The following is a 9,830-nucleotide window of genomic DNA, read 5'->3' on the forward strand; positions in this document are numbered from 1 at the left end:
CATCTGTTCACATAAATGACATGTTATTGGTTTTAAGCTGCATTGTTTTTATGAATTGAAATGTATTGGTTTTAATGTTTAAATGTCAAGTATTTAATTGTTTTATACTTAAATTGTTAAATTGTTAATTGTTGGAAGCCGCCCTGAGCCACTTGTGGGAAGGGCGGGATACAAATCCCGAATAAATAAATAAATAAATAAATGCACGCATGATGGCCCAAAGCCATAACCCTCACATTAATTGATCAGATTTTATTGGAATTATGATGCATTGTTTCATTGTGTTACTATTTCTTTGTGACCCGCCCTGAGCCTACTTGCAGGGGAGGGCGGGACAGAAATCCCAAAAACAAATAAAATAAATAAAACACACAGTCATGCTCATCTCTTCCAATGTTTGGAACAGAAAAGCTGCACTCAGTCATCAGCATTTTCCTGTCTGTTCACAACCCCTTCAACCATCACACTAAACAATACTCCTGGATAGTTTCTGCAAATACAAGAAACCTGGCTGGGGCTTGAGTATCATTCCTATTCTGTGTGGTTATAAAAAGAGCCAGGATATAATGGAAGGATGCCCAAGCAAACCCCGATTAGATCACAGTGATATGCAACTCTGGAAATATCCGACAAGTTAGGCATCCAACCTTCCCCTTATGCAATACAAAAGCACGGCGCTCAGATAGGTAGGCAGATTGGAAACTTTATGGAGCAGCAAGGAGGACAAGTTGGGCAAGACACAGAAGTGGGAACACAACAATACTTGATGCCTGGATTCCCAGATTCAGTAGAGCTACCAGGAAGTATGGATGCAAGTCAATGACAGCTTTGTTCATCCAAGCAAAGCCTTCTGAAAGTGCCATCTTGCAAAACAGACAACTGCCTGTTCACGTGCCCTCTCTGTGGTAGCTCCCACCTCGTAGAACGGCCTGCTGGAAGTCAGGAACATTCTCATTCTTCTAGCTTTCTGCAGAATCTGCGAAACTTAAATATTCAGATGGAGGGGCCGTGGCTCAGTGGTAGAGCATCTGCTTGGCATGCAGAAGGCCCCCGGATCCCATTCTCGGCATCTCCTGTTAAAGGATCTGGTGGTAGGTCCTCTGTCTTCTGCCTGAGATCCTGGAGAGCCACTGGCAGCCTGAGCAGACAATATTGATTTTGATGTACTAAGAGTCTGATTCTGTCTAAGGCAGTTTCATGTGTATTTATGACATTTTCTTAAAGGGATTAGAATGGCAATAAAATGGAACAGTCCAGTAAAGTGTCTTCAAAACTGAACAGGTTTTCAGCCTCACATTGTAAACATCATCTTGTTTTTACAGCACTGTCTTCTATATTTGCAATTACACTTTCTGCATTGTTTATAGGATATCTTGGCTTGGACAAGGTGATGTTCTCATTTTTGACTAACTCTAGGCCTATTGAACTGTTTGTTGTTAGTCTTATGGTGTCTGACTGCATTGTTTTATATTCTGTAATCCACCTTGGGTCTTAGTGAGAGAGGTAGTTATGAACTAAAGACAAATATAAATCAAATTGTCCAAGAATAGAACTCCTTGAAAGTTCAACTTATATTCAAATAGTCTTACCACTTGTGACTATATCAGAGTACTTCTGCCCTAACAATACAATTTCTTTACTAAAGAATTTATTTTCTACCTTCAACTTTTATTTTTTCCTGTTCCCTCAAATGTTAAAAAATATACTAAAGGACAGCAGTTCACAACTCTCTCTCAAGAATTGTCTATATTTGCAATTTTTCTTATAAGAAACCAAGCGATCTATAAACATAAGCAGATTTAGACAACATGAGATGCATCATTTATAACAATTGCAATATTTGGTATATTTACGGGATTTTAAATATGCCAAACAGAACAATTTTATATAGCTACAAATGATACTTTTGTTAAATCAGCAAAATAAGCTGATGTTGTTAAATCAGTAAAATAAGTTTACTTTTTATAAGAAAGTCTTGCACACTTATTTTCCCCTAAAATTTCTGCTTTTTTCAATAAAGCCCCCTGCCCCAATTTTCTTTTCTTGTTGTTTCAAAATTTTCAGAACTCTGGTATCTCCAGGCATGACTCTGAGCATGTTTAACTAGGGGTCACAACTAAAAATTACAATTAACACTATTTTCTTTCTTTATAGCTTGTGCTTTATTTTTAAATAAGACAGACATGAGGTGAGGAGACAAGACGCAAGAGGAGAAACTGAATGGACCCATATTGCATACCTGACTTAAAGATAGGTTCCAGGTATGAAATAAACAAAGCTTATTGATTTATAAGAACGGAGAGGTAGTTGACAAATTGGTAGTTCATAGATTTTCAAATGTCAGGCTGCAGCCCATTTCTACCAAAGTCACCAAAACTGAAAGTCTACACACCAGACAAATATGAAACTTGTACTGTAAAGTACAGCTTATTCAAAATTAACTGCTTACTGAAAGCAACATTACCAAATATTGCACATTCAGTTCTAAGAAGCTTCTAGGAACATTTTGGCTACACATTTGTTGCTCTGTAATCTCATCTTTCCCAAAAACCTTGCAAAATGAGTGCAGAAAGACCTCCCTAGCATATACAACATAGTTGAGAAAATTATATCTGCTGTAATCGGACCAGCATGCTAAAATGCTTGTGCCCATGGATTGTCATAGAATCACAGAGCTGGAAGGGGCCATACAGTCCACATACACACACACACACCCCACTCAATGCAGGATCAGCCTACAGCGTAAGTGTTCATCCAGTTGCTGCTTAAAGACTGCCAGTGAGGGGGAGCTCACCACCTCCCTCAGTAGCTGACTGCACTGTTGAACAGCTCCAATTGTAAAAACGTTTATCCTAATATCCAGTCAATATCTTCCTACCCTTAATTTAACCTTATTATTGTGAGTCCTCTCCCCTGCTGCCAACAGGAACAGCTCTCCTTGCCCTCCTCTCGGTGACAGCCCTTCAAAAACTTATAGAAGGCAATCATGAACTCCCTCAACCTCCTCTTATCCAGAGTGAACATTCCCAAATCCTTCAGCCCTCCCTCATAGGGCTTGGTCTCCAGGCCTCTGATCATCCTCGTCGCTCTCCTCTGTACCCACTCCATTCTTTCCACATCCTTCTTGAAGTGAGGCCTCCAGAACTGCACACAATATTTCAGGTGTGGCCTACCCAATGCAGTGTACAGTGGGACTATGATACTTGTGATTTGGGTGTTATGCCTCTGCTAATACACCCCAAGATGACATTAGCCTTTTTTGTCACTGCATCACACTGGCTGCTCATATTTCACTTACAATCTACCTCTACCCACCTGTGTGTGATGTTTACACACACTGCTATCCAGAAGCATATCCCCAACCAATATTCATGTTCCTCATTTTTGTTACCCAGATGCAGAACTCAGCACTTATCCTTGTTAAATTGCCATCTTGATCACTTCCTCCCACTTTTCCAGTGCGCTCAGATCTCACTGTATTGTATCTCTATCTTCTGATGTGATTGCTGCTCCCAATTTGGTGTCTTCGGCAAATTTAATTAGTAGCCCCTCCACCCTTCCACACATCATCCAGATCACTGATATAAATATTGAAAAGTACTGGGCCCAAAACCAAGCCCTGTGGCACCCAATTGGACACCTCCCTCCATTCAGATGAAATGCCATTGACAACTACTCTTTGAGTGTGGTTCTTCTACCAGTTTCCTATCCGCCTAACTATCCTAGAGCCCAGTCCACAGTCCTAAAAACTTTACTGAAATCCAGGTAAACAATATCAGCATTCCCTTCATCCTGTAAGCTTATCAATCGATCAAAGAAGGAAATAAGGTTGGTCTGGCAAGACCTGTTGGGGACAAATCCGTGGTAACTTCCCCTGATCACCAAATTGTCCTTTAGATGTTGCAGACTGATCCATTTAAACTCTGCTCCAGTATTTTCTTTGGGCCAGTTGTGAGACTAGCTGGTCTGTAGTTTCCAGGGTCATCCCTCCTCCCTTTTTTGTTTGGTGTAGTGGTTAAGTGTGCAGACTCTTATCTGGGAGAACCGGGTTTGATTCCCCACTCCTCCACTTGCACCTGCTGGAATGGCCTTGGGTCAGCCATAGCTCTGGCAGAGGTTGTCCTTGAAAGGGCAGCTGCTGTGAGAGCCCTCTCCAGCCCCACCCACCTCACAGGGTGTCTGTTGTGGGGGAGGAAGGTAAAGGAGATTGTGAGCCGCTCTGAGACTCTTCGGAGTGGAGGGCGGGATATAAATCCAATATCTTCTTCTTCTTCTTCTTTTTTTTTTAAACTGGGATAACATCTGCCCTCCTTCAGTCTTGTGGCCTCCAAGAGGTCTAGAAGATAATGGACAAAGGCTCTGCAAGCCCTCTAGAAAGTTCTTTGAACACTCTTGGGTGCATACCATCTGGCCCAGGGAATATGTACTCATTCAAGGCATCCAAGTGCTTCTCAACTACTTCTCTGTCCATGTCAACCAGCAGCCTAGATGCTTCACTTTGCCTACTATCATGTGTAGATGAGCCTATACTCTTCGGGGGGGGGGGGGGAACTGAGGTAAAGTAGGCATTAAGTCTTTCTGTTTTCTTTCTGTTCTCTGCCAGAGTTTTCCCATTTTCACCCAACTGTGGGCTCATACCTCTTTTATCTTACGTTTGCTCCTTTCATATCTGAAGATTTTCTTGTAGCAAGCCTCAGCTCACTGTGATTGTTGGCCTCTCTGATGGCTCTCTGATTATACAGTAGTAGTTTAGCACATCGGGCACTGAAAAGTACTGAGAAGTTCTACAGGAAATCTGTGGCACCTTAAAGATTAACTGATTCATTGGCGAATATGTCTTTGCACTTTACCAGAAGCGTGTCTACTAGAACCATCAATGAATGCTTATGCTGTAATAAGTCTGTCCTTCTGATTTTATTACAATAAGCTCATACAACCTGGGGAAGCTCTAGTGTACTAACTTCAGGGAAATGAATGGGCCACAGCAATGCTCTTGCACAATCCCTAGTCATTACGGATTTCCCAATGGAACGCATCCAGTGTTTACAAAGGTGTGTGTGTGGGGGCGGGGGGGGGGGAGGCAGCACACACCAAAATCTATTGCCATGCTAACCTGGTCTTTTTGGCCTCCTTTTTTTAATAACTCAGAAAAAAATCTGGTTTGCCAAATACTAGGATGACAGGATATTTTGAGAGACTGCTGATTCCTGCATTGGCTGCACACAATAGGGGTACCTGCAGTAATGCTTTTGTTGTTTCATGGAAACTACCGCCTAGCAGCATACCAGTAGAAATATGTTCCACTAAATAAGGCTTTCCAACAGACCATTAAGCTAGAGAGCCAGGCACATCTATAGCCAGGGGAATTGTTGCTCTAACTCATCTAAGACGAGGTTTGCAAAAACATCAGTGTGAACTATCCAAATACGCATTGGCCCTACATGATATATTGCAACTGTTTTTAACTAATTAAGGGCTCAAGCTGGGTCTTGAGTTTCAGAAAGGTATTGGGAAGCATTGTAGTTTAATGACAGAGCAACTTTTTTGTTCGCAGAAGGTCCCAGGTCCAAAGTTCTGCATCTCCAGTTAAAAGGAACCAGTAGTAGATGATGCAAAAGATCTCTCTACCTGATAACCCTGGAAAGTTGCTGTCACCCAAAGTAGACAATACTGGCCTTGATAAACCAGTGGTATAACACGGCTTCATGTACACATGTCAAGACAGAGGACCACTGATCTTAACAATCGTACAGGCAATTCACATGGTCAGGAACAGCAACTGTATGCTAGACAGTATGCACTATCAAGTTCACTGTTGTGTGATCATTCAACAATATATTGCCTGTGAAATGAAATGATAAGAACATGGCTGCTTTCTCATTTCACTGTTTTCAACAGATTAAGAACATCCTAAAGGTGTAGATTAACAGTACTCTGTTTCTTCTATAAAGCAGGAGTCAAGTTGCACCAAAGGTCTTAACCAACGAAGTTTTATTCAGAACCTAACCTTTCGTGTGCTAAAAGCACACTTCTTCAGACTAGGGGATCAGGTACAGTGGATGAAAGAGTTTGAAACAGTGAAACAGTTTGGGTGAAAGAGTTTACTAAAAGCTTTGTTGAGTAGCAAACGACTATTAAGGCAAAAACATCTGCCATACAGCCAGTTTCATCTAGACTTTACACACACCTGGGAATCTAATCATAACATTAGCCCAAATCCTCCAGGGCGTTCACACATCCCTGCTCATCCCTACACTGTGATGACCTGCATGTGTCAATAACCCATCACCAAAGAAATAGTGATCATTCACACACTTTAGCAAATCATCAGCTATTGTGCCATCAAGAGATAAGTAATCAAATGCCATACACAACCTGTATGAATCAGCCCTCATTAAGCCCTTGAAGTGTCAACTTCATCTAAGTGTCACAAGAAAGTAACATTAGATAAAGGTTGTTCCTTTCTCCCAGATCTTTCTGTGACAAAACAACTTTTTCTGCCCAGTCCATTCCAATGCATATTTCTAGTTTTGTTTGCCATTCCTTCGCTTATTCTCATTGACTCTTCTTGAACACATGGAACTGCTTTATACTGAATCAGACCCTTAGTCCATCAAAGTCAGTATTCTCTACTCAGACTTGCAGAGGTTCTCAGGGTCTCAGGCAGAAGTCTTTCACATCACCCACTACCTGGTCCTTTTAACTGGAGATACCAGACACTGAATCTGGGACCTTCTAGATGCCAAGCAGATGCTCTGCTACTACTAAGCAACAACCTATTCATATGTTTATGTATCTTGTTTTACTCATCTGTTTATGTTTTAGATAAAAGAAAATCTCACAAACCTTGATTTATTTAGTACACAACTCAGGATGGCAGCCTTAGTCTGACACAGATATATTTCTTAGCAAGCAGATATGAGTTCTTGCGTAACACAAGAGTAAAGGGTTGATGTCACAGATGCTAAACTTGTTGTGAAACACTTGCTAGTAAAGCCACGTGTGTTTAGAATCTGGTTGTAGCACAGGAAGGTGGAAGAACTAGTCCACTGAAATATAGTGGGTGTTCAGAGACATTTGGGGGCAGGCTGAACTTTTAAATGGTCAGTAACTATAGCCTTACTAATGAGAACAAACAGTAATAACACTTGAACATAGGACTATATAGTTATTGAAATTGAAAGGTTAACTTCTAAATTAGGCCGCTTTGTCAGTATGGCTTTTGTTAAAAATACCGTGCATAAGTCATGTGGTGTGATGGTTTAATATAGCACCCACCACACTGGTCTCTTCATTACCAGTTATTCTGACACAAGATCTGGGCACATCTCTGCTCTTTAAATACCACATCTGCATTACTTCTTAGCTGTCACACAGAACTTCTTTCATAGGGATCAAGTGTGCTCAAAAATGGTGTCAAACAAAGTTTCATGTATCAAGATATTGGTGGAGCAGTTTTATTTCCATGAAACCTGAGATAATAAACATTTTCAAGGTCTCATGTTAATTGCAACTAGATAGTGGCTTTCCACAGCTATGCAACTGCTCGACTTTTTTCCTCTGCACTTATTCACATTGAACATGATGCAACAGATGCAAATGCAAGAGCATTTAAGTTTCACAAGAGGTTTCAAGTCTACAATGGCAAGAAATTTAACACATCAAAAGCCTTTCTTATGTTGTTCAAGTAGCCAATTAGATTTGTGGGCATGTAGTGGAGAGAAAAAAATAAGCCATTACAGCCATCAAGCCATTCATTACTTGCATTAAGCAACTGAAAGCGTTACATCTGAGACAGAACTGCAAAAGCTCTTTTCCAACAAGTGAGATGTGACAACACTATTTCCAGGCTATAGTAAAGAAAGCAGATTGCAGGCAGAAGCTAAAGAAACTTATTTAATACATAGCAAGGAATTACAGTTCAGATCTCAACTCCAGCAGATATTCTCCCCATCACCACCTGCAAATTCTGTTAAAAGTGCTATGTTAGCATCTTTTAAGACTCAGGCATTTAATATCTGGCAAGCCTGACATCTTACAGACTATACAATATCAACTGCTTAGAAAAGTGCCAGAAACAGGTTGCCATTTACCTTTGAAACACACATTTTTGCACAGGTATGAATACCTGCCTATGTCCTTCCAGCATTCCAAATGTGCAGGAGATACTCCCCACCAATAGAAATCCAAATTATGAAGGAAAGAAATAAACATGTGGAAGTATGGTGTGTCGAACTAGGCTCTGGGAGACCCAGGTTCAAATCCCCACCCAGCAAGGGAACAGGACTGTAGCCTGTTAGAATTTAGAGCAGCACACCACCAAGCTGCAGATTCTATGGGGGGCACCACCCCTCAGTGCCCCTGAAAGGGACTGAGTCTATAGCCCTGAAAGGGAACCTCACTGGGTGAACAGGAGCCAGTCACTCTCAACCTAACCTACCAAACAAGATTGTTGTTGTGAGTATATTATACAGTGGAGTAGATTAAAAAAAAATACCGTGAGCAAGAATACTGTGTGGGAAGAAAGGGAAGGTATAAATACCTAAAACCGAACAATAAAAACTCAACTAACTGAAGCATGAGGGATGGGGCACCAATCCAGATCTCCTAATCCTTCATCTTCAAGCCTGCTTAACCTTATGAAGCTTCACAATGTTACTGTAATGCCTCGTTTACACCACTGCCTTGCTTCTTTTCCGTGGCAGAAAGCATGATGTTTGTATCAGAACTTCTAAATTCTAAGAACATAAGAGAAGCCATGTATGATCAGGCCAATGGCCCATCCAGTCCAACACTGTGTCACACAGTGGCCAAAAAACCCAAGTGCCATCAGGAGGTCCACCAATGGAACCAGGACACTAGAAGCCCTCCCACTGTGCCCCCCCCCAGCACCTAGAATACAGAGCATCACTTGCCCCAGACAGAGAGTTCCAACAATACACTGTGGCTAACAGCTACTGATGGACCTCTGCTCCATATGTTTATCCAATCCCCTCTTGAAGCTGCCTATGCTTGCAGCTGCCACCACCTCTTGTGGCAGTGAATTCCATGTGTTAATCACCCTTTGGGTGAAGAAGAACTTCCTTCTAGCTATATTAGGCTGTGCTATGTTATTTTAATACTATCTTTATATCACTGCCTTATTCCATTACCATTTGCTTATGACCAAATAGTCTGAGAGGAATAAATATATATGGAGTGGCTTTCATACCCATACTTAAGCATTCCTTTAAAAAAAATTACACTGTTGCCTTTTTAAAATAAAGCCAACTTGCTCGAGCTTCCTCGAAAGCAGTCTCCGGGAGAGGAAGCGCATGCATTTTGGGAACCAAACAGAACAAGCAAAAGTTCGGGGAGAGCGAAGGGCGTGATCCACAACTGTGGAGGCGACTCCCGCGGAGCGGAAGACTGAAGGGTGGGTGAGCCTGCCAGCCGCAGCCTCCCACCGCCCGCAGCCTCCCACCGCCCCTTCAGCCTGTCCCCACTAGGCCCCAACTTGAGCGCAGCCCCGGCCCGGCAGAGGCCTCCCGCCGCCTCCCACAGCCCCAGCCCCGCCGCGGAGCCCGCCCGCCCGCTCTGCAGCCGCCCCTTCCCTCCGCCCCTCACCTGGCGGCTGTGTGGGCTGCGGCTCCCGGGCCGGCTCGTGTGGGCGGGCGGGCTGTCGGGCGGCTCAGTCCATTGGCAGCTCCCAGGAGAGGGGGGTCCGGGGAAGGGGGGGGCGGCGAGCGAGTCGCGGCAGCGGCGGACACAGGGCAAACACTAAAGAGAATGAGCGGGGCCAGCTCCGGCCGGGAAGGAAGTGACGGCACCGCGCGAGGGAGGGGAGGGAG

At 42.9% G+C, this 9,830-nt stretch overlaps 1 protein-coding gene across 12 annotated transcripts in view; it reads right to left on the reverse strand.

Annotated features, from left to right (window-relative positions):
- STAU1 (staufen double-stranded RNA binding protein 1) overlaps positions 1 to 9,830 on the reverse strand; it is a 44,663-nt gene extending 34,833 nt beyond the window's left edge. For 10 of the 12 annotated variants that reach the window (XM_060230819.1, XM_060230817.1, XM_060230812.1 and 7 more), the window contains exon 1: positions 9,607 to 9,825. The gene's annotated coding sequence lies outside the window, so the exon portion shown is untranslated. Of the gene's footprint in view, positions 1 to 9,606 lie in introns of all 12 variants that reach the window. The other 2 variants (XM_060230815.1, XM_060230813.1) reach the window with 2 other exon arrangements.

Source organism: Heteronotia binoei, chromosome 2 (assembly GCF_032191835.1).
Source record: "Heteronotia binoei isolate CCM8104 ecotype False Entrance Well chromosome 2, APGP_CSIRO_Hbin_v1, whole genome shotgun sequence".
NCBI lineage: Eukaryota > Metazoa > Chordata > Lepidosauria > Squamata > Gekkonidae > Heteronotia > Heteronotia binoei.